The sequence below is a fragment of the Ostrinia furnacalis genome, unplaced genomic scaffold (genome assembly GCF_004193835.3).
Source record: "Ostrinia furnacalis isolate ACB-3 unplaced genomic scaffold, ASM419383v2 OfSCF0069, whole genome shotgun sequence".
Lineage (NCBI taxonomy): Eukaryota > Metazoa > Arthropoda > Insecta > Lepidoptera > Crambidae > Ostrinia > Ostrinia furnacalis.
This window is the reverse complement of record NW_021130308.1, coordinates 1,394,168-1,418,741: the sequence shown is the minus strand read 5'-3', so window position 1 is coordinate 1,418,741 and position 24,574 is coordinate 1,394,168. Positions and strand designations below refer to the sequence as shown.

The window sequence follows — 24,574 nt, the reverse complement described above, 5'->3', positions numbered from 1 at the left end:
CTCGTAAAACTTTATTATACATACCTTAGATACCTGTGCTTATATCACTACATAGTATTATAAACGAACTAAAGTCGCTGACATAGCCCGACGGATCAGCAAGCTGAAGTGGCAGTGGGCTGGGCACATAGTACGCAGAACTGACGGCCGATGGGGCAGCAAGGTTCTGGAATGGAGGCCACGTACCGGAAAACGCAGCGTGGGACGTCCACCCACAAGGTGGACCGATGACCTGATAAAGGTAGCGGGAAGGCGCTGGATGCAGGCCGCTACCAACCGTGCGATGTGGAAGTCATTGGGGGAGGCCTATGTTCAGCAGTGGACGTCCTGTGGCTGAAATGATGATGATGATGATTATAAAACAAAGTCGCTGCAGATGCATGTCCCTATGTATGCTTAGATCTTTAAAACTACGCAACGGATTTTGATACGGTTCTTTTTAATAGATAAAGTGATTCAAGAGGAAGGTTTATATGTATACTTAATTAGCACCCATGCAAAGCCGGGGCGGGTCGCTAGTTTATATTAAAGGTAAACATTATTTATTGTAGAGACTAGTTCAATTTGAATACAGTATTTTAAAATAATATTTGTACAATGAAGCGCACTCTAAAATCAGTACTTTAGCAGAAAGGCTTACACTCAACTCTATATAACAAGTAATAACATGGAAACCGTACTTTATTCGAGTACTTAGTACCATCCTGATCCCTTTTCTACAAAAAAGAACTTTTGCGGAAGTTCCACGAATGTTTAAGTATTAATACCCGTTTATGATTCATTTTTAAGGGAATATCTAAAGGAAAAGTCTTTGATTTGAGTGGTATTAACTTAAACACGAAATAAAGTGAATGTGGAAAAATCACACTGATTTAAAGATCTCAAAAAAGCCTGGTACCTATTACTTAACCCTTAAATAGACTTATCTGCGTGAGTCACTAATGTAGAGCTGCCAAAAAAGTTTTACAAAACCCTAATAATATTTTTAACACGAAAAGTATCGCTTTGGTTATCTGAACTTTGAATGTGTGCAAATAACACTAATGTAGAGTTGTAAAAATTGGCATAATATTTTATTTAACCCTATTTTAAAATTAGAAAATCATTATAAATATTTGAAGAAAATGAAAGTCATTTATTTTCTTCAACTAAGCTTTTAAAAGGCGCTTTATCACATCCCAGTTCCATTCTAATACGACAAGTATCTCGATGGTTATCAGAGCAATTATATCACTGTCAACATACTATTATTTGCATTCCCATTGATGACATATCCCGCTTACATCGAAGCGACCGCGAACGCTCATCTGTCTCCGAGCACATGTCGGTAGTTATTACTACGACACTAATGACAAGGATTAATTCATTATTAATAGCTATTAAAGACAGTGACAATGTTCCGGGGTTTCTTGTGGTGAACGGTTGTGAGGATTATGTGTTGTTTTCATTGAATTACAGTTCGATTGTAGATCAACTTGAGTCACTTCATTCATCGCTGCAACTAATGGGTAGTTGACACTAATATCTAGTGGCACGATTTTGAAAAGAACATAATTTTAGCGCAAATAAAATTCGTTTTCAATTATTTATCTTCAAATAATTGTAGGGTAAGGTGGTGTAAGAGTGCGCGGGCGATAAGAGTGCGCATCGCACGTCACGTCGATCCTGGGAGGGGTAAATGGCTAGCTTTAGTTGTGTTTTGATCTGTTGGTGATAAAGGTTACGCTGCCGAAAAAAAACCGAAATTGGTTAAAAACAGGAGATACTACGTAAGTCGAAACTTTTTTACTCGTTTTGATCTAATTTTATTGCGTTTGGCAAAGATTTCTGTTCGTAGACTTTCAGTTTAACAAAATTATTCATTTTTTATACAAATAGCTTACCTACTTAGCTAACCGATTCATTCGAAAAACTTGCCCGAAAACTCAATAGATGGTGGCAGTGGTTCGATTTGTTTGAAAAGGTTCAAACGTATAAGAGTGCGCACGGTGTGTGCGTATAAGATTGCGCGCGCACTCTTATACGACGTTTTTTTACTGAAGTGTTGTGGGTAAAATAAATTGTCATATAATATGCTTATATTTTATTTTGTGTATTTACAGCATGTCTCGGAGAAAGAGAACTTCTTCGCGACAAAAAAATACGAAGAATGAAGTTAAAAAAGAGCTTCAGGTACCATTTAAAACATGTACTTTGGATTAACAGCAAAGGGATTGGGTGGGCTAGCTTTTGAGTATGCTCAAGTATATGATATACCAAAAAGGTTTAATGCAGACTCTAAATTAGCTGGAAAAGAATGGTTGAGGTGTTTTTGAAGAGACATCCTGATATATCATTGAGACAACCAGCTGCTACAAGCGTTGCTAGAGCTATGGGATTCAACCAGGCACAAGTCGAGAACCTATCACAGATCGAGTGCTCAGTGTGCCGGCAATGGTGGCATGAAAACTGTACTGGTTACTTAGGCCAAGGACTGTATATGCGATTTGTGCATTAAGAATTAATCCGCGCACTCTTATACGACTCAACGCGCACTCTTATACACCTGGGTGTATAAGAGTGCGCAATTTTGATTTTTTATATTTCTTCAGTTCCTACCTTAACTAATAACCTAAGCGTGATTTGTTCTTCTATAATTTGTTGTCAGATAAATAGAGTTTATAAATAAATAATGATGATTTTTCTAAATGTGGTATTTTATTTTTTATGGGGTCTCAAAATTAAAGTGCGCACTCTTACACCACCTTACCCTACTACTAGAAACCAATAAAAATATTTTCCCTATGCCTGTTTAAGGGTTAAAGTATCTTCAGATTATATTATACTACTTTTTTTTCTTTTTTTTTTTTTATGCATAACAAGGCAGGTATTTGACCACAATCGCACCTGATGTTAAGTGGGATGCAGATGCTACTTCTTAACGAGACATGTTAGTTATTACGCTACGCTATCAGTTTATTGCCTTGAATCAAAATAATACTGAAGTAGTTATTTTTCTTTGAAAATGACCAAACGTGAAAACAAACGGTTAGTTATAAATGAATCGACTTTCTCATTCGATTGCTGATTACTACAAAAATGATTGGCTTGTTAGAGATTTGTTGTTTGTAACTGCTCATCAGTCGATCACTGCTGCAACTAATGGGGGTTTATTTAATTTTGTTTAATAAATAAATTGTCTCTTATATTTTATGTACTAGCCCCAACATTCCTTAATTTTCTCTATCATAATAATAAAATGTAAAATATCCTAAACGAATACTATAACCCCATATTATGTATTAAGTTGCAAGTAGGATCGTGTGAATTCCTGAAAATATGAGTATTAATATAACATTATTACCTACTTCGGTAACCCAAAATCATGTTAATAAATTAAACTCCTACAAGTTTTCACAGAAGTAATCTTCATTAAGATTACGTTCAGTTTTTCTATAATTGCGATACCTTACCCAAGTAAAAGCAGGCAAGCTAGCAAGTGGGTTAAACTTTTTGTTTTACAGGTCTTGGATTGAGATATCTGACATATAAATTCATTCACCAGTATTTTTCAGCAACCTTTATTTGTTAGATAGTGTTATCTATCAGATAACTATCTAAAACTCTATCAGGATAATAACTTGCCAATTAATTGACGTTTTTGTTGCTAAGACATATTGTGATGTCGGCAGACCACCTTTGTGGTTATTTGCCCTTCGCGAACTATGGTGCGAAAGCTATAAGTAGATACACGTGGTATTTTCTTTAGTTGTAATACTAGTAGATGTTATTTTACTATAAAAAGGAATCGTGTAATATTTGCTCGCGATTTTGCACATATTCGCTATTTCGTATGTTTCAGCCAAAATTTAATGACGTACACTGCTGGACAAAGGCCTCTCTCAAGGATTTCCATAATGACCGGTCCTGCGCTGCCCGCATCCAGGTTCTTCCCACGACCTTTACCAGATCATCGGTTCACCTAGTGGTAGGCCTGCCCACATTACGTCTTCCGGCCTGTAGTCGCCACTTGAGAACTTTTCAGCCTCAACGGCCATAATAGATATTGTTTTAATTAATTTGTAATTGTAAAAGACTCTATACTCCAAGTTCGTCGACAGCCCAAAAACTACTTGACATTTTAGACTATCATAAGTATCGGTAAAGTTTTTAACATCTAAAAGGTAAATTGTGATAAATTATTGGGGTACTATTCCTGTTTCGGTATTTCAATCTAAAACCTTTTAAGGCGTGAAACTTTTTCAGTTAACGAGTTTTTGTTTTAGGAACGCGACAAGTTGTTAGCTTTTATTAAGGATGTAATTATTTTTACACTTCCCTGAAAGGTAACTTTACTTTGGATTACAATATTTATAAAGGAGTTTTAGCTGTTGCCCTCTCTATATTTTGTTTGTATAGCTAAATGCATTGTTAACTGAAATGTTTTTGAATTGAAAAAAGACAATCGATCATATTTCAATGTTTATTTTTAAGATTGCAAATCTTCGGTAGCCACCCCTTGCTAATTGCCCAATCGTCCTTCGCCGGTTTTGTTTAGCTTTTCTTGAATCAGGCCAATCCGTTCGCTTCCTTTTAATGAGCACGTCCTTTGTAGTCTAGCTACGACACATTCCCCAAGCCAATGTTTGCCATCTCATTACCTGCCTTTTTAGAGATTACCCAAATGGACACGGCTTTTTCCAGCCACCAGGTTTACTTTAACCATTCATAATACCTACTTACTGTCCCACTAACGAGATAGTAGTAATCTGTGTCGTTGCGAAAGGATCGTCAAAAGTAAATAGTGAACGACGCTAAAAGGTGCGTAATCCTGCTGAGCGTATACAATGAGCTTAGAGTGCCTCCCTGCTCTAACGACGAACCTTCGAGATCAATGCGATTTCTCAGTTCGGGGAGATTTCCTCGAGATAATGCCTCGTTATACGCGAGTGATGTCGTTGATCCGTCAATAATTATGCTGATTTTAAAAACAAGCCGTTGCAAGTTTTGTAAATGTAAATAACATTTTAAAATCTACAAAACGCGTTTCTGTATTTAAAAAAAAAACGAATTAGAAAAGTAAAAGAAAACTTTGTGAAAGTAAAGAAAACTCCCTGAAAAGTTGTTATTGTGACGCAATTGGTTATATCCTATTACGTAGCGTTATGCAAAATTGATCTAACGCGTTATTATCATTAAAAGTTGCAACGATGAGCTCGTATCGTACGTTCGAAAAGTATCTCGCGCGGTCGGCGGTCGGAGGCTGAGCTAGCGCAGGCGCCCAGGTGCGTCAGGTGGACCCGCCCCCAGCGCCCGCCGCGCGTCGCGCACCTGCCCAACGCTCAGTCCACCGCCACACGCCGGCCTGGCGACTTGTGCTACACGCACGCCGCCACTTTCTCACGCGAGCCCTGCGCGTCGTCTCTCGCTTCTCCCGATACTCAGTTTCCCGCTCTCTCCCGCACTTTCGAAACTTTCACGCACTTCGAGCGCGCGATCCCGTGTTCCCGCGCTTCGGACGAGACGGCGCGTGCCGTGACGCTGGTCGGCCGCTGATGCGGTCGTGAAAGACGAGTGCTAGGCCTCGAGGAGGCCGCCGGCACGCTGTTCCCGCCGCAGCTAGGGTGCGTGTCCTACGTGACGCCCTGCGCTTGCTGCCCGCCGCTGTACCTGCAGCCGGCCCCGCATCCTCATCCGCTCCCGTTGCCGCTGCCTCTCCCGTTGCCCCTCGCTCTCCCACTCCAAGCCCTAGACCCTCAAGTCGGTAAACAGAGACTGCTGCTCTCTAACATGGTAAGTCCAATTTTTTCAATATACCGCCGGCCGACCCACAACAACACGAGGACCCACATAAATAAACATTTATTTATTAGGCAACATTTGCTAATGAAACGCTATCGAGAGCCGAATCACATCCTAAACTTTGATCGTAACTATACAGAAGTTTCAAGTAAGATTTACTTGCATAAGTTGAGAATATTAACGTAAATTTAACTTTGCGTGAACTAACACACTGATCTCGGGAGAGTATTTCAAGAATGCTCTACATTTATGTTAAATTTGGGTTAAAAAAGTTTTTGATAAAGTTGAGTAGTAATTTGTGCGATTAATATTCAACAAAAGAGATTTTTTGTCGGTAAAATAGCTGGTTTAACAACAACACAAGCTAAATCATCCCGAGTAAATGTTCACACACCGACTACGGAATAGTTGTACTAGTTTGAGAATTTATCACTTTAGTTTATACGTTGGATACTCGTGCTCTCGACTAGAAATCGTGGAAACTTTTTGACGAACTCCACGAGTGAAACGTTTAAGCGCATTTTCAGCTGATCAGATTCCGTTATTCTAAAGCGAAACAATGTTTAACTCGCGCCAAACTTCGTCAATGTAAACTTGGACGAAATTCCGAATGCAATCCCGAAAGAAGTTTGGTCGGAAATCGAACGTTAGTATTCGACAGGCGATAAGTAAATCAAGTTTTGTTTATACCGGAGATTCTTATCTTTCCTTCGCTACGGCCGCATCCCGCTATGAAAGCGTTCTGATGACAGAAGTTGTCTTAAATGGAAGTCGCATTAAACTTTTCTCATTAAAACCACCCGTCAAAGGTGTGTTTATGTTATTTTAATACTGCTCGCAAATCTGATTCGTTCTTGGGCCTGCTCGTAACAGCCTGAGTACTGAAATCCCTTTTCTTATATCTTTATGACTGTCTGTTCATCAACTTGATCGCTCTTGAGGTTACTGAAGGAAGATTAATGTGTTTTCAATAATAGTGTTGTCCATTTATAATATTTCTCTCATGCGCAGTGTATGTTTTAAAAAATTCTTATTAGAATATTAGTAAAATGCAGCTTCTGTTTTATGTAAAACATCGTAAAATAAAGGTGTTAAACCGTGTTTGATACCTACTCATATCAAAATTCATGCAGGTTCGCTCGAATTAATTTATCGTGTCGTATTAATTAATAAAATCCGCTGTCTTTGTTTTAACGTAAATTTTGATTATAAAATTAAAATTCACATGTCAGTTCCACCCAGAATGTCAACACACCGAATACTTTGCGCTAAGGCTTGCATTCCAGCGAGTTTCTCATAAAACGGATAATTCTACTGCGTAAAACATTTTTATAGTCTTTTTAAACATTTCAAAGAAAAATGGAAATTTGTATCATCTATTTAAATAAAAATGAGCGTATTAATATTACGTAAACTTCAGTATTAAGTCAAAAGTGCGTCAAAAATTGTATCAAATGTAGGTCAAAGAAGGTCGTAAAAGTCGCTTATAAAAATTTAAAATCGTATATTTTAAGTTACATCTGTTACAGCATATTATAACTCAATTAAAGTTTGTCTTCAACATGATTCTAGTGATATGATTTTTGCTCTGTGATTGTTTCTAACGGGACCCTCGGCCATGTTAATAAATTGTCACTAATTTGATTGAATTGAAGTCAATGCACAGTCTAAACATACCGTTCAAGAAAAGTTTTTATGTTATTTTAATTGTTATTCATAAATAAATCAATATTCAACGAAGCAGAAAATGTAGAGAAAATATGCTTCAGTTAAATCAAAGAAAACTCATTTCAGTTCCGCTTTTAAAATATTTACAGCAGTTAAATTTATTAATGCACTTCAAATGAAAGAAATAAGAAAAGAAAATACTTCATTTTACACTTTGGACAAAACATCAATAGTTAAAATCTTTTTCACTTCATACAAGTCATTAAAACGTAGGTACCAAGTATACCTGCATTATTACAAAAACGAAAGCCGACTTAACTTATTAAACATGCATTCAAATGTTTACCAGAATATTTTCCTGTCGTAAAAAGCCCCAGATGCACTGGACGTCTGACCTAAAGAATATAATAATCGTTTGAATTTACATCACGTGCGAATATTCATAGTCGGGACCACATAACGGGCTGTGAGTGTTTCCGAAGAATCACTACCACTGCGTTGAATTTCTTCATGGAACTTCTCAGTAACGGGACATGCCATACAGACCAGGTCGAGTCAATTAACGCAAATATTTATTATTTTAGAACCGACGGTTAAATCTTACCTTACATTCCTAGTAAATTTTCCTTTGGACGTAGATTATAAATAAGTTTTCGTTTTCAAACTTGGCGAGCACTCTTAAAACTTCTTATAGGTCGCGAAGTGGATGGTAATCGTAAAAAACATATTTCCCGCTCTCAGATCATCCCGTCATTTTATGTAGGTACAAAAAGGAAAAGTAATAAAACGTTCCCATAGCAGCAATTAAAATATTTTATTCGTAATAATTTTGCTGTTGCTTGTAAAGTTTTATTTAATACTGTGCCGGTTAATAAATCCTAGGTGGCGTGCATCGCGTGGTGCGCGCGCGCCATTATCAGTTTCACCGATTTCGTATGAAAGTCGGATCGCGGGCACGCATGCGCGACGGTAGGCGATAGAAATATGCTCGGCTAATTGCATTCATACATCTAATAAGTATCTACTAATTCCAATTCAACAATCAATTATGTAAAGCGAAGATTCTGTCACGTGATACCGATTTAACTTGAATTTTCTCGTCGTTTCTACGAGTTGATTGGACGTTTTCTTTATGCGACAGTATACAGCTTGGTCAAGTGTGAAATAATAAATAGTCGAGCTGGAAGTGATTTATCGACGAAATTATACGAAAACTAAAAGAAACAAGTGAAACCTGACTTTCTAGGCAATTACAAAATCATATTGACGAAACATTTTTCTTGTTTCTGCATTTTATATATTAATGTTAATTGATACGCAGTTTTTACCGGCGATCCAGAAATCGATCAATGTTTTTTGTTATAAATATTAATATAAGCTACTAATATGAAATGTAATGAAGTATATTCTGGCAGTAAGACCAATTAAAAACCTATGGGATACTAAATATTGTACGTACATTTTTATACATGCTGTTTACTCTTATTTTGCTCTACACTCAACCTCTGTAAATGGGTACAGATTAATATCTTTGGTTCTACGTACGCGTGCGTGCCTACGCGTTCGTTAGACTACCATAAAACAGTTTTAAAACGGCTCTACTCCAAAACTTTTAAATCTCGCATTTTAAACATTTTCGTTAAACTCTACACTAGTTACTAGTTAGCCTCGCTTTATTTCAACGTCTAAATAAGCTTTGATGAACGGAACGAAATTACCCATTCATAAGTGTTTAGTATACATTTTAACAGCAACAATTAGTACGTGGTTTATTAACAAACGGCAAAGCGACGATGTTCATAAATAAAGCAAATTAATTAAGGTATGCTGTAGTTAATGTTGCTGCTGATTTAGCGCTTAACCCTTGCTGTAATCAAGGAAAAGCAGAAAAAATGCTTTGGTTAATGCTGACCTAATTCCACAATAACGTGCACTTTAATTTTATTATTGTTCTACAGAACCGATCCGATACCTATTATTGAATATTCTAATCAAACTTGAACTTTACCGTCAAAATAATAAATAATCCAAACTTTTATACAGACTTTAAAGTACTTCACGTTAAGCGAACCATTTGTTTATATTAGTGATCATACTTTTGAGCACGAATCTCAAGTAGGTATAGAACTTAATAGTTAACTTCTAAAAAATTAACTGAAAACAAACTTAACTTTGACAGTTTATAATCTTTTTATCGATCATAATAAGTCAAAACTATTTACCTACTCACAGGCCTTCAGCGCTACTAGAACCGACTAGTTCTCAAAGACAATAAAACCAAATAAGGCTTAGGGCACGCATTATAACTGTTCACTGCCCATTACGCGCAGGTGTGCACACAGCCCTAACAGTAAAATTAATTTTATAAAACTTATCTCGAAATTACCACTGGTCAGTTTATGGTCAAATAAAAAACCGAGCCTCTCAAAGGGGCCCCGGTGCGTCACTGTACAGAGTCCTGAGAAATTTTTAGGCATCAATCTATTCGATAAGATTCGAGCGATAGTGTTGTCTATCATTTTCGAGCATTCGAAATCGATTTAACACGGCGAGTTGTACAATCATCGAATTAATGTTTATAGAATTTTAATAACAGTAACATGTCCTGGAAAAGTAATGAATTCTAACGATACTTTAATAGCAATTAACCCAATTGAGCAACAACTTGAATGTTGTATTTACGGGTATAATTACATCGTATGGCTGTAAATTGTAGTTCCAATTGGCGTCTATCGCTAGCGCTTGTGTTTCGACCCAAGTATAAATAATATAAGGTCATCGTGCCGACTTACGAACCGGAACGGCCATAGAATCAAATGTGGACGCCAAAAAACTAGTCTCCACACTATTTGTAGAATCTTTTGTTATTATTATCATGAGATTTGTGGTTCCGCGATCGTTTTTGTATTGACGATGCCGCGTAATAGATTCATTGTGTTCGATTGTAGTGCATTACCTAATCGTCGTTCCGATTATCGATTTGAGCGCGCGATTTGGGTATCAGATTGAAAAGAGCTTTGATCCTGTCAGGTTTTTTTCTTTTTTTATTGAATAAATAAAACACTACCTAATTTTATTTTAACTTTATAGAGTTGTTAATGAATCAAACTAGTTTTCGAAGTGTATTAATAATATTCCGAAAACGCTACTTGTCATGAAAATACAAATAAGTAAACTAAAGTTTTGATGTAATAAAAATAAACATTCCAAACAAAAACACAAAACCATATCAAATTCAGAAATATTGGTCGCTTGCGGTTTGGTTAACTTTTAATCTTTCTCATCTTTTTAAAATAACTGTTTCTTTTCTTATTTTTTTATATGTCTAGATGATTTTCCATGACACACATTTTCTGACATGTTACAGACTAAACAAACTGTTTTTCATGGAGCACTGTGTATTTATGACGAAAATCCTTACTTCTTATTTTCATAACTATAAAGTTCAAACTTAGGAGGTAGTTTCTTGAGAGATGCACCAATAAATTATGCTTTCATAATTTTATGTAATAGCTGAAAAACATGGCGTTTAGATACCTTTATTGGACTACTATCTACACCAGACTATTGTAATATTAAACAAATCTCCCACGCATTTTGGCCGCTGCAGTTGCGTAAGTACCTAATGCATAGAAGTGTTTCCTAGTAGTAAAAGCCATAAAAAGTGCAGTCACCTCCATATTTTTCCCATAGACCATAATATCCTAAAGTTGTGACCGTGATGCCCAGAACCTACTCTAAAAAAGTTTATGTTAAACGTTACCTACTGGTACAACAAATAAACAAGTTGAAAAAAATAAATCATCATTGAAGTTGCCGTTCGCAAAGACACGCGATAAGACTTCGCATTCACACGGCGACATTTTAAACATTTCTCACCGCATAGTAAAATACGGTGCCAGACGAGCAAGTAACGAATTTTTCTCCCTAATTACTTGGTGTCAGGGCGATTGTGCAGGAAATGCTCCAGAGCCGGACAAAGGACTCGGGACGTTCATTAATAGGATCTTTCTAACTGCAATTTCGCTGAATAAAACCGGGACCTCGTCGGAAATATTAATATCGGACAGTATTCAACCCGTCGCCCTAATAGTGATAATTTGTTTGTTTGTTTTTGTGCGCTTTCCGTTTGCTGTGTCGGTGGATGCGGGTATCGGTTTCAAATGGCGGACGAAGTCGGGAATTCCAAATTGTGCAGGACTAGACCTAAATAAAAAGAGTAGTGTTCTTAGATGGTGGATGGTGTATCATTGAAATCGATCACTCATATCGCATCTCTAATCGCATATTCGCGATATTTGGTCGTGGAAAGTGCCCTGAAAAGGACCTACATACCTTAGTATACTACTAAAAAAATTATCTGAATTTGAATTGGGTAAAACTTTCGCTACCTTACCTTAGTCGTCTCTTGCGACATCTGCAAGAAGAGTGAGTGATCCTTCTCTACTCTATCGGAACCACACGGCTAAATAAACTCTAAAACAAATAACAGAAAACAAATTGATAAGTTGAAATCTATCAGTTGCCAAAATTCCGTGGAAAGTTAATTATCATACAAATCACTAAAAATACATGTGCATGTTATTGTAGTGATGTGCATACATATTTATCGAGTACGTTTAACGTTATGCCGACTATGTAAGCATAATTTAATGAATCACATGTTATTTGCTGGAACCGGGGCGATTTTGTTCGATCATTTTAACACTCATTACTGAAACATGCTCATTGTTTTATAAATAACGTGACAATGATTATCGATAAATGTACACATCCGGAGGTGATCATAAAGAATTTTCAGTGAATAATCAATAAGAGAATCGGCCATTAAGTCTTTAGAACGCTTTTGTCATTAGCAGAGTACAAAAAATAAAAAACCCACAGACAAATTGAGAAACTCCTCTTTTTTTAAGTCGGTTAAAAAGTAGAGCTTGCCTGAAAAACATTATCCTAAGACGTGTCATTCATAGAGATATGAATGTGTATTTATCGGCATAGTATTTATAAGCTCTGCTTATTTTAGGGTAGGCAAGGAAATTCAAGTTTGTGGCAGTAGAAACTATATTTGTTTATTTTATATCCGAAGGTGTTTTAATAAAGAATTTCCCAGTGAATATCCAACAAAAGACGGTTATTATGTCTTTATAAACACCCCACTAGTCAAGAAAAAAGTAGGAAAAGTGGCTCTTGCCTCTTTGTGATGCACGTAATGAAAAAAAATGGCCCAGGTCAACGCAAAAGAAGCTTGCTCCATAAGCTTATTAACTTAACCTTCCTTTTTCGTTTTGTGAAAAATTCTTTCATGGCTTTGCGATGCTTCTTTCATTATAATTCGCTGACGATATTGTGTTATATTGTGTAATTTAATTTTATGTCTTCAAGGAAAATGATGACAAAACTCTAGTTGCTTTTACAAGCTTTTTAGATACCGCGTTCTTGTCAACCGATTTACTTTTATTAAATGTACGGTTATTATTCTTATCCTTAAAAAAGCAGCACGGTTTTACTAACAATATCTTACATCCCTTATAAACCTACATATCTCCAGCTTGAATGATTAAATCGAAATATTTCGCGCACGACTTAAAAAGTTTCCATTTCGTTTTAAAACGGCACCCGTTTTCTAAAGGTGATTTTATATGAAACTCCGTAACCGCCCGGATATCGTAAACGTGCAATGAAAAGTCACTTACGATATTGAGGAAAAAGCAAAATAAACATTTAAATGGTGGGCATTAACGGTGGTATTGGTAGTAACGATCGGAACTGGCACTTGAATCGCGAATATGCGATACGAGTGATCGATTTCAATGATACACCGATTTAATCAGTACACAAATTCATCAAAAAAATCAGGTAAAGGAAGAAATTACATAGGTAAAATAAGAGAACACCAGGTACTGAATGATCACGTAAGTGTGTGCAAACAAGTTTAAATACGGATAAGTAACTAGGTAGATATATCTTTAAATTGTATTTCATTAATTCCGACATCTAGTACGCAAAATAATAAAGAAGAATATTTTTTTCCTCCACAGAATAACGTACGTCTAATTCTTTGTCAGATTCAGCGGAATAATCGTTTTAAAAAGCTAAGTGATTTCCAGTGCTCCGCGCGATTTTTTATTTGACTACCATTCGAATAGTTTCGATCGTCGATTTTTAACAATCGCCGTCTCTAGTGCGATAGCAATATTTCGCCTTTTCCAATTGCCTTTTTACACTTCTCCGGCGGTTTGCGTTCTGGCCAATGTTGGAAGCACGATGACATGACAAATGTTGGACCTCCAACCTTAGGTTTTGCGAAATGAAACCAATGACGTATCGGAATTTTGTAACATTATTTCGCGCTTTGGGATCGTATTAGTGATACCGTGTTGTTTTAAATTGCACTTACGTTTGAGATTATTTGATATTGAAACGCAAACACAAGTCAGTGAAGCTTACATAAATTGGATGAAGAATAAACTGTATTAAAGCTTGTCTATCGAATTTAAATTTATAAATCAAATCACATAATTCAATCTCAATTACAGTCATGTTGAGCGTAATAAGAAAAATATAAAAGCGTTTTGATAAATTATGAAAAGCGAAATAAAAACTTTAAAATCTTGCATCCGAAAAGTAACCAAGTCAGTAGTGCATAAACTAAAATAAATACACCTGAAAGCTTAGGAAGTTAGTAGAAAGCTTGTAGGTAGTGCTATGAAACTGTTTGGGTTTTTCTTCATCGTTTTGGAGCAACCATGTGTGCTCCGAGTGCATTCTTTGTGCGACGCTCGACGCCTCCATAAAAACTAGCGGGAACAGTATCGAGGTGCAGTAAGGAAGGAAAATGGGAGGTTTTGTACCTATTGTGTTTGGCCAATTTGTCCTCGAGAGAGCCATCTAAGTATCTTGTGAAAAAATGTCTTTATTATTTCTTCAACTTTTCCTTTTGCTGTTATTGTCAAATAATATGTTACGGTTAATGTGATAAATTGAAAATTATGAACAATAACCGGTTATTATGAATAATTACCGACAGTCGCGGTAAAAGTGATAAATTAATAACATTTAACAGTGATTATTTAATAATTCAACCGTAGTACTAACAAATAATAGTATAAAAGAGAACAACATCTTGTGTACGTGCTCCTGTACAGTCAAAATTTTTGAACGTTTTGATATCATATATTAATATAATTTGGCATAATGAATTTGGAATGGAAGCCGCCTATTTAGTTTTATACACACATAAATGACCTCATATTAATCACATTTACCAAATCATGAGGTAATTATTTATAATAACCGGCAATTATTCATAATTTTCACATTTATCACATTGACCGTAACAAATACATTTCAAAAAATTCTTCAGAATTTCGTCTATTAATGAAGGTTTTAATTTTACATGAAAATGTTAGCTCATTTTTACCTAACTAACCTCAATTGTATTTGTATTATTGTTTCGATATCAATAAAATTCAGCTAGTTGTATCTACAATATATTGACGTTGTGGGTATTTCCATTCTAACTCTATTGAGCAACAAAGTTTGACAGCTCATAAAAAGTACCTGATTTTAATAGTGTCTAATATCTTGTTTCTTACAACATTTTGTAATTTTAGACATCATTTCTAATATTTATTGTAAAAAATGTTCAAAAATATTTCTTTTACATAAAAGTATGCACCGGGAGTTAATACGACAAAATTAGAGATGCTAATAAGTAATGCTCAATCAATTTATTTCAAACTTTTATTAAGACAAAGATTAAACTGCAAAGTAAGATTAGGTTTATTTAAGAATCCTTTTTAAATTTTTTCCCTATCTCCTTTCAAACAACAATTTCGCGCGCGCCGCCCCCGAAATATAATAAATCGGTTTTGCTCAATATTTTTACTTTCATTTTACCGCGATAGTTTTGTTGTTAACCTTCCAGCGGTCATAATTCAAGGAACAATGGCTCATGTTGTCCAGAAATAGCCGGAAACAAATTCGCTCAAACACTGCGAATGGAATTCGGTGTGTGAGACTTGAGAATTAACACCCCAATACAATAATAATATTATTCTGAAGGCAAGTTTGAAGTTTAGGGTTAATTGACCAAGGGCTGTTGCTTATTGTACCTTAGATAATTTGATAAATTAAGACACTAGAACACGCTGCATAGAAGCATGGGCGTTGTTTCATGAAAAAAGAAGTAATATCAAATATACCGTGCCTGTAAAATTTACCACCAATTTTTAACACCATTAGCACTTAATAAGCTATGAAGGTAAAATAGCTTTATGGAGTGAATCAACAAAGCATAGCCAAAGAATTATATGAAATCGGAATGAAGAAAAAACCTGAAAAAAGCTTACCTCCTCTAGAAATTACCGATAAAATAAAAGGAAACTAGTTTGAACAAATTGTATCCATCGAGAGCTGAATAATCCGCACCCAAAGATATCGACGCAACGAACAAAATTGCAAACTGCAAGTTTTGAAGTCGTTAAAAGAATACTTGTTCAATTAAAACTTTCCGCCGCACGAATAGTAGTAAATATGCGGAGTTACCTGATACACGTATAACTAACGTCTTTACTTCAGACATTCTTCGCGATTCGTTTACTAACTATAAAAATTAAATTAAAATAAAGTTTGTAACAGTAATCTTGGTTAGTTTGCTTTAACGCTTTAGTTCGGAAAAATAACTCTTAGGCTGGGTTGCACCATCTAACTTTGACTTAGACAAACGTCAAAAATCTGTCAAACTCCATGCAAAAAGCACCGGTTATCGTTAAAGTAACGGTCAAAGTTTGGTGGTGCAACTCAGCCTTAGATTTAAACTTATTTGTGACTGAACGAAAAGCTTATAAGTTAGTGATTTTGGCAAATGTTTGGTCACATAGGTAAACAATATGTTATTCATAGAACCAAATCAAATTCATATCAATGTACGTTTTACATCAGTAAACAAAATAAATACATATTTTTATTAAAAACAAATACTAAAATATGTTATCAAAATTTCGAAACAAAATAGACAAATCAAATCTAAGTTAAAATAATAACCCAGCCGGTTGATTAAATACCTGAATGCGAGCTCTATTAGCGGCGAACAGTTAAAATAATACCAGCGCATTGTTTCCACGCGAAAGAGCTGAAATTTTACAACGGCTGACCCTCTTACAAAGAATTTAATACCCGCTCGACTGAAATGGTACCATTTTGAAACATACCGGTGTAACTGAATCTGTTTCGACTTCATAGTTGGCTGCACTGAATCGATGCCGGCAAATAAAAACAGATAGCACATGAAGATTTGTTGTGAAAAGAAATGTGAAGTGAATACTCGCATCCAGTGTGCTTACCATGAGTTTACGTTAAAAGTGTGCTCGCTAGCGAATACGTCAAAAAACCTACGAAGATTTTATTTCTTGAAAGTAGCCACCAGGGGCGTTGCACAATATGTCATATTTTTACGCAGTCGCTAGCGAGCACATCTAACGTAAACTTACGGTAACCACACTGAAGCGGCTGAATACTGAAACAGCGTTGAAAAATCTCTGTCGCCGATGGCAAAACGGGGCTTGTCCTAATGTAGGGAAATTGTCGTCACAGCCTTTCAGCGTCCGGCCATTGCTATCATTCCAAGATAAGCGTTTAAAAGCCTCATGGAAAACGCTTTCAGCAACGGACTATTACAAACTGCTACTTTTTGCTCGGCTTTCCATCTGCCGTTATATCTCGTGCTCCGACTCGATCGGAATCTACCTTTATTAGTGTCGGATTTCGAATTTTTATTTGACACAAAGTTCAGCCTTTTAATTGCGGTAAGAGCTATCTGTGCCTCTACCATGAGTTTACCTACCGAGCATCTCGCTATCGAGGGCGTAAAAAAATGTATGGCAAATTGTACAGCGCCTCTAGCGGTTAGTAGCTGAACCACAGCAAAACTAAAAACACTACCATGAGTTCATCTCAAATCGTTAGGTAAAAAACCTATCTAAATGAATACGATAGCGACTAAAGTTTTTATTAAGTTTCATACAAATAACTTACCATGAGTTGCAATTTTCAAAGATGTCATCGAAAAATACCTTAGCTGTCACAGTAACGTAACTCACTGGCTTATTGACGTGTGAAAAGCAAAATAAAATTGTGGTTTTAGGTCATTTTAGGTGTTTTCTTTATTAAATTATGTCGGAAAGAAGTTTATTACGATGGAACATGTTATCAGCATGTGGGCAGACCTCCCACTAGGTGGACCGACGATCTGGTGAAGGTCGCGGGAAGAACCTGGATGCGGGCACATTGTGGAGATCCTTGGGGGAGGGAGAGGATGCTGCGTTTCCCAGAGATATGCGAGGGAATTGTGTCGTGCGAAGATGTCTAGCTGTGCTGTGAAAATGTGTGCGGGTTTCCACCAAAGCTGTGCGAGGAAAATGTATCGTACGAGGATGTGTAGCAGAGATTTGAAAATGCTCATTAGTGTTGTACAGCCTGAGCCTTTTCTACCAGAGATGTGCTGACCGAGGCGAGGTAAATGAAGCGATTCTATTGGTTCTTTACAAACACATCCTTCGCTACGCATCCTCGCACATCTCTGGTGGAAACGCAGCCTTACGAGATCATGATAGAAAGCTAATCCGACAATGAATATGTATTTTCATAAGTTGAAATTTACTTTTGTTTTTAATCAGTCTGTGTATTATGTACCTATTAGGTTTTGTGAAATAAATAGTCAATAAAAATTAATCATTTTATTTTCAACTAGCTTTTGCCCGCGGCTTCGTCCGCGTGAAATTTAGTTTGTCACAGATCGTCATAATTATAGCCTATATGTTAATCTGGGTTATAAACAATAATACTGTAAAGTTTCATCAAAATCCGTTCAGTAGTTTTTGCGTGAAAGAGTAACAAACATCCAGACATCCAAACTTTCGCATTTTTAATATTAAGTAGGATATTAGTAGGATATGTATTTACTTAATTATTATTACTGACGAGATTGCTACCATGTATGTTTAGTGACCATGAAAGATTAAAACAATATAATGTATTTAATTAATTATAATATCTTAAGTTTTACAATAATAAGGTAGGTATATCCATCCAGTTACCCTAGGTCTTTATTATGGATTTAATTTACAAGTAGTTATTTACAAGCACTCTGCTCTAAATCCTTTGGCTTCAGGGAAGAACCTGGACCGCCACCAGTCCAGTGTTCCCTTGGCAGCTCTTTGTATGCGAGTTGCCTTCTTCTTGCTGTTTAAAGTCACTCCACACCTTAACAAATAAACATTACAAATAATAATGACGAAATAAGATAAAAGCAATCAAAATGAATAAAGTAGTAGGTATTTATACACACTTTTCTCAATTTCTCAGTAGTTTTCGTGTCGCCGGTGGCATCAGCATTTCACGTTCGCGTGTCCGTTAGTTCCACCCACCGTTGACTATTGTTGGCTCTTTCTTGGGGCCCTTCAGTGGGCATACTCAGATCGCCATATCTATAGAAAAACAACTTTATTGTATCTAGAAAATATAAATCTAGCACTCATATTACTGAATTTTAGCTAGGCACGTGGAAGTTATGCTGGAAAGGTTGTATTTCTCCAAAAAAACCAGCTCAAAATTATTCGTTTAATTTCGAAATTCCTCCACTACATAGTATGTTTAATTTTACTTAACTTACCTTTCTATAAATTCTACAATCGGTTTAAACGGATAGCCGCAAGTTCTCATTGTCCTATCCTGGTTAAAATCCAATTTTTTGTGGAAAATTATTCATCAATAATCCTTCAACAAAACATGTTTATTTGTCTGTTGTCATGACAACAGTTGCGTCAAAGTCGCAATGACAAGAAATAAACAATTCAAATTTAAAATCATCATGTCAATTCAGCTTTAAGCACTGTTCTAGGACACTTAAATTTTGCTGTGTTATTTTTGACATTTTCGTTATTTCCTACTCTATCTTTTCTATATAGTTAGAAAGGAGCGGCATTCGTTCTTTCATTCATCCATTCATAGAGTGTGAAGTTGGATACGTTAACATGCTCACCAACATGACATCAAAAAACCATCGAATTATCGCTAGCGAGTAAAGTATACGGTAATTGAACTCATGGTATGATTTTAATGCAAACTTCATCGATCCACGTTTAAACTCTATCGACTGTAGTATACGAATACAAGTTTTCGATGGCAACTCATGGTAGAGGCACTGCTCGTATTTTCGTGCTTTTACACGAGCTTTCAAGCTTTGACTTATCCCTATCCGTATCCATTCGGACGTTCCGATTAATAAAAGTGTGCTTTTACCTGGTCAAATGAAAAACTCGTCGTTAGGAATGCACTCGGGCATTCATATTTGCCGTGGGTATTTCGCAATGTTTTATTTAACTTCGCTGGTTCCTCTTAGTTTCGTATAGAGTTCAGTCACACAGTACATTTTTAATCCGGGATAACGTGAATCGTCAAAGCTTGCCTGTTATTAGACGGCTTTAAAAGGTAAAAACAACCCAATAAAGTTATTGCATTAGGTTACAGAGGGCTCTAGCGGGTGGGGCGCCTTATTTTGGCTCATAATTTTAGATTTTTATGATCATTTAAAAGGGGCTAAGGGTCACAAGCCGCTACAAATCAAACGGCATTGGCTGTTATTTGTATACAGACCTTTTCTTTTTTATTACTATTGTTGTGTAGTTTTATTTTATTACCTGAATGGCTAAGTAATTGGTAAATATAAATGCTTTAGAAATAACCATTTCATGTGTGATTGTTTCACTTAGTCGTTGTTACATTACAGCGGCCGATGTCTTGACTCGCTTACTATAAGAATACTCAATACTCAATACTCAATTCTTTATTGCATCCATAATGTTACAGAGGTGGTAATCATCATTGATACATCGTTGAAAGAATAATTTCAAACTTACGTTCCCGTAAACAATGTGGAATCGTTTTGTCTACTACTTTTCACTGCAATCGACTCGAAGCCAATTCAGCGTCCAGAACTGTGCCTCTACCATGAGTTGCCATCGAAAACTTGTATTCGTATACTACAGTCGATAGAGTTTAAACGTGGATCGATGAAGTTTGCCTTAAAATCATACCATGAGTTCAATTACCGTATACTTTACTCGCCAGCGATAATTCGATGGTTTTGTGATGTCATGTTGGTGAGCATGTAAACGTATCCAACTTCACACTCTATGAATGGATGAATGAAAGAACGAATGCCGCTCCTTTCTAACTAAATAGAAAAGATAGAGTAGGAAATAACAAACATGTCAAAAATAACACTGCAAAATTTAAGTGTCCTAGAACAGTGCTTAAAGCTGAATTAACATGATGATTTTAAATTTGTATTGTTTATTTCTTGTCATTGCGACTTTGACGCAGCTGTTGTCATGACAACAGATAACAAAACATGTTTTGTTGAAGGATTATTGATGAATAATTTTCCACAAAAAATTGGATTTTAACCACGATAGGAAAATGAGAACCTGCGCCTATCCGTTTAAACCGATTGTAGAATTTATGGAAAGGTAAGTTAAGTAAAAATAAACATACTATGTAGTGGAGGAATTTCGAAATTAAACGAATAATTTTGAGCTGGTTTTTTTGGAGAAATACAACCTTTCCAGCATAACTTCCACGTGCCTAGCTAAAATTCAGTAATATGAGTGCTAGATTTATATTTTCTAGATACAATAAAGTTGTTTTTCTATAGATATGGCGATCTGAGTATGCCCACTGAAGGGCCCCAAGAAAGAGCCAACAATAGTCAACGGTGGGTGGAACTAACGGACACGCGAACGTGAAATGCTGATGCCACCGGCGACACGAAAACTACTGAGAAATTGAGAAAAGTGTGTATAAATACCTACTACTTTATTCATTTTGATTGCTTTTATCTTATTTCGTCATTATTATTTGTAATGTTTATTTGTTAAGGTGTGGAGTGACTTTAAACAGCAAGAAGAAGGCAACTCGCATACACAGAGCTGCCAAGGGAACACTGGACTGGTGGCGGTCCAGGTTCTTCCCTGAAGCCAAAGGATTTAGAGCAGAGTGCTTGTAAATAACTACTTGTAAATTAAATCCATAATAAAGACCTAGGGTAACTGGATGGATATACCTACCTTATTATTGTAAAACTTAAGATATTATAATTAATTAAATACATTATATTGTTTTAATCTTTCATGGTCACTAAAAATACATGGTAGCAATCTCGTCAGTAATAATAATTAAGTAAATACATATCCTACTAATATCCTACTTAATATTAAAAATGCGAAAGTTTGGATGTCTGGATGTTTGTTACTCTTTCACGCAAAAACTACTGAACGGATTTTGATGAAACTTTACAGTATTATTGTTTATAACCCAGATTAACATATAGGCTATAATTATGACGATCTGTGACAAACTAAATTTCACGCGGACGAAGCCGCGGGCAAAAGCTAGTTGAAAATAAAATGATTAATTTTTATTGACTATTTATTTCACAAAACCTAATACATAATACACAGACTGATTAAAAACAAAAGTAAATTTCAACTTATGAAAATACATATTCATTGTCGGATTAGCTTTCTATCATGATCTCGTAAGGCTGCGTTTCCACCAGAGATGTGCGAGGATGCGTAGCGAAGGATGTGTTTGTAAAGAACCAATAGAATCGCTTCATTTACCTCGCCTCGGTCAGCACATCTCTGGTAGAAAAGGCTCAGGCTGTACAACACTAATGAGCATTTTCAAATCTCTGCTACACATCCTCGTACGATACATTTTCCTCGCACAGCTTTGGTGGAAACCCGCACACATTTTCACAGCACAGCTAGACATCTTCGCACGACACAATTCCCTCGCATATCTCTGGGAAACGCAGCATCCTCTCCCTCCCCCAAGGATCTCCACAATGTGCCCGCATCCAGGTTCTTCCCGCGACCTTCACCAGATCGTCGGTCCACCTAGTGGGAGGTCTGCCCACATGCTGATAACATGTTCCATCGTAATAAACTTCTTTCCGACATAATTTAATAAAGAAAACACCTAAAATGACCTAAAACCACAATTTAATTTTGCTTTTCACACGTCAATAAGCCAGTGAGTTACGTTACTGTGACAGCTAAGGTATTTTTCGATGACATCTTTGAAAATTGCAACTCATGGTAAGTTATTTGTATGAAACTTAATAAAAACTTTAGTCGCTATCGTATTCATTTAGATAGGTTTTTTACCTAACGATTTGAGATGAACTCATGGTAGTGTTTTTAGTTTTGCTGTGGTTCAGCTACTAACCGCTAGAGGCGCTGTACAATTTGCCATACATTTTTTTACGCCCTCGATAGCGAGATGCTCGGTAGGTAAACTCATGGTAGAGGCACTGTTCGGATCGCGTAATAAACACTGTCAAAATAATAATTATTTGTTCAATCTCTAGACGGGGAAGTGGCCTTTGGAGAAAGAGGTACCTCCTTGCACTTGCTGCATTTGCCTAAATTCGAACTTATTTTGATTCTACTCTATAGATTGAACTCTAATATTTGATAAAGATCTCAAGATTACGAGTAAATATAAAATCGAATTGTTTCGTCTGCGCTTTAATCGACTCGCGCAAAGAGTTTGTCCAAAGCAATTCAGATCGCGTATAAAAAAATTGTCGGAACAATGATTCTTTGTTCATCTCTAGGCGGGGAAGAGGCCGTTGGGTCGGGAGGGGGGAGGGGGTACTTGCAGTGCATTGCTGCACTTGTCTAATTATCGTTTAGGAACTTAAATTGATATATCGCCGCAAGAATAATCTCAAAATTACGAGTACCTAACTACAGCATCGAATCGTTTCGTCAGCAATGGACTCGCGCAAAGCGTTTGTCCAAAGCAGTTCAGAGGTCTTAGTGTGAGTTTACTTACATCAAACGTCATCACTAGCGAGCGCGTCAAAAATATATGAAGATTTTAGTTTTTTAAAGTTTCCGCAATGTCACTTTTTTACGCAGTCGACATCAAATTCAAATATTTATTTGCACAATTTTGGGTAAACATAGTGGTCTTAAAACTAGTATAGTAGATCGCCAAATTTTGCTGTGTAATTAGTCAGCGTACAAATATTTAAATAATTTCTACAAGAATAAATTACAAATATTATGTCATTTACTACATGAAAATAATTAAATATGTGAGAAATAGAAAAAATAAAACAATGTCAAAACAATCAAAATAAATTAAATCAAACAATAAAATAATGTCATTAAAAGAATAATTAAAAATAAGTAATAAATGTCATTTTCGATTGAAATATTCATTCATAGTATAAAAAGTATTATTCATAGTATCGAATGCGTTTGACGTAAAACTCACACTACGCCGTCAGATCGCGTATTAAAAAATTGTCGAAACAATGATTCTTTGTTCATCTCTAGGCGGGGAAGAGGCCGTTGGGTCGGGAGGGGGGAGGGGTACTTGCAGTGCATTGCTGCACTTGTCTAATTATCGTTTAGGAACTTAAATTGATATATCGCCGCAAGAATAATCTCAAAATTACGAGTACCTAACTACAGCATCGAATCGTTTCGTCAGCAATGGACTCGCGCAAAGCGTTTGTCCAAAGCAGTTCAGTGTGCCTACCATGAGTTTACGTTAGGTGAGCTCGCTAGCGAATACGTCAAAAAATTCTATGACGATTTTATTTCTTGAAAGTAGCCGCTAGGGGTGCTGCACAATATGTCATACATTTAAATGTCATTTTTTTACGCAGTCGCTAGCGAGCACACCTAACGTAAACTCATGGTAGGCACACAGAGGGCTTAGTGTGAGTTTACATCAAACGTCATCACTAGCGCATCAAAAATATATGAAGATTTTAGTTCTTTAAAGTTTCCGCAATATCACTTTTTTACGCAGTCGACATCGAATGCGTTTGACGAAAACTCACACTACGCCCTCAGTGTGCCTACCATGAGTTTACGTTAGGTGTGCTCGCTAGCGACTGCGTAAAAAAATGTCATTTAAATGTATGACATAATGTGCAGCGCCCCTAGCGGCTACTTTCAAGAAATAAAGTCTTGATAGAATTTTTTGACGTATTCGCTAGCGAGCTCACCTAACGTAAACTCATGGTAGGCACACAGATCGC

At 36.3% G+C, this 24,574-nt stretch overlaps 2 long non-coding RNA genes across 2 annotated transcripts in view; one reads left to right on the top strand and one right to left on the bottom strand.

The window, feature by feature from the left end:
* Window positions 1-5,296: 5,296 nt before the first annotated feature.
* The window catches only part of LOC114364641 (uncharacterized), a 64,704-nt gene continuing 45,426 nt past the window's right edge, over window positions 5,297-24,574 (top strand). The window contains exon 1 of the long non-coding RNA XR_003656866.1: window positions 5,297-5,772. This is a non-coding gene — a long non-coding RNA (uncharacterized LOC114364641). The remainder of the gene's footprint in view (window positions 5,773-24,574) is intronic.
* LOC114364587 (uncharacterized) lies at window positions 18,563-18,886 on the bottom strand. The gene is made up of 2 exons (XR_003656859.1): window positions 18,797-18,886; window positions 18,563-18,711 (listed from the first exon to the last, which is right to left on the bottom strand). It is a non-coding gene; the product is annotated as an uncharacterized LOC114364587 (long non-coding RNA).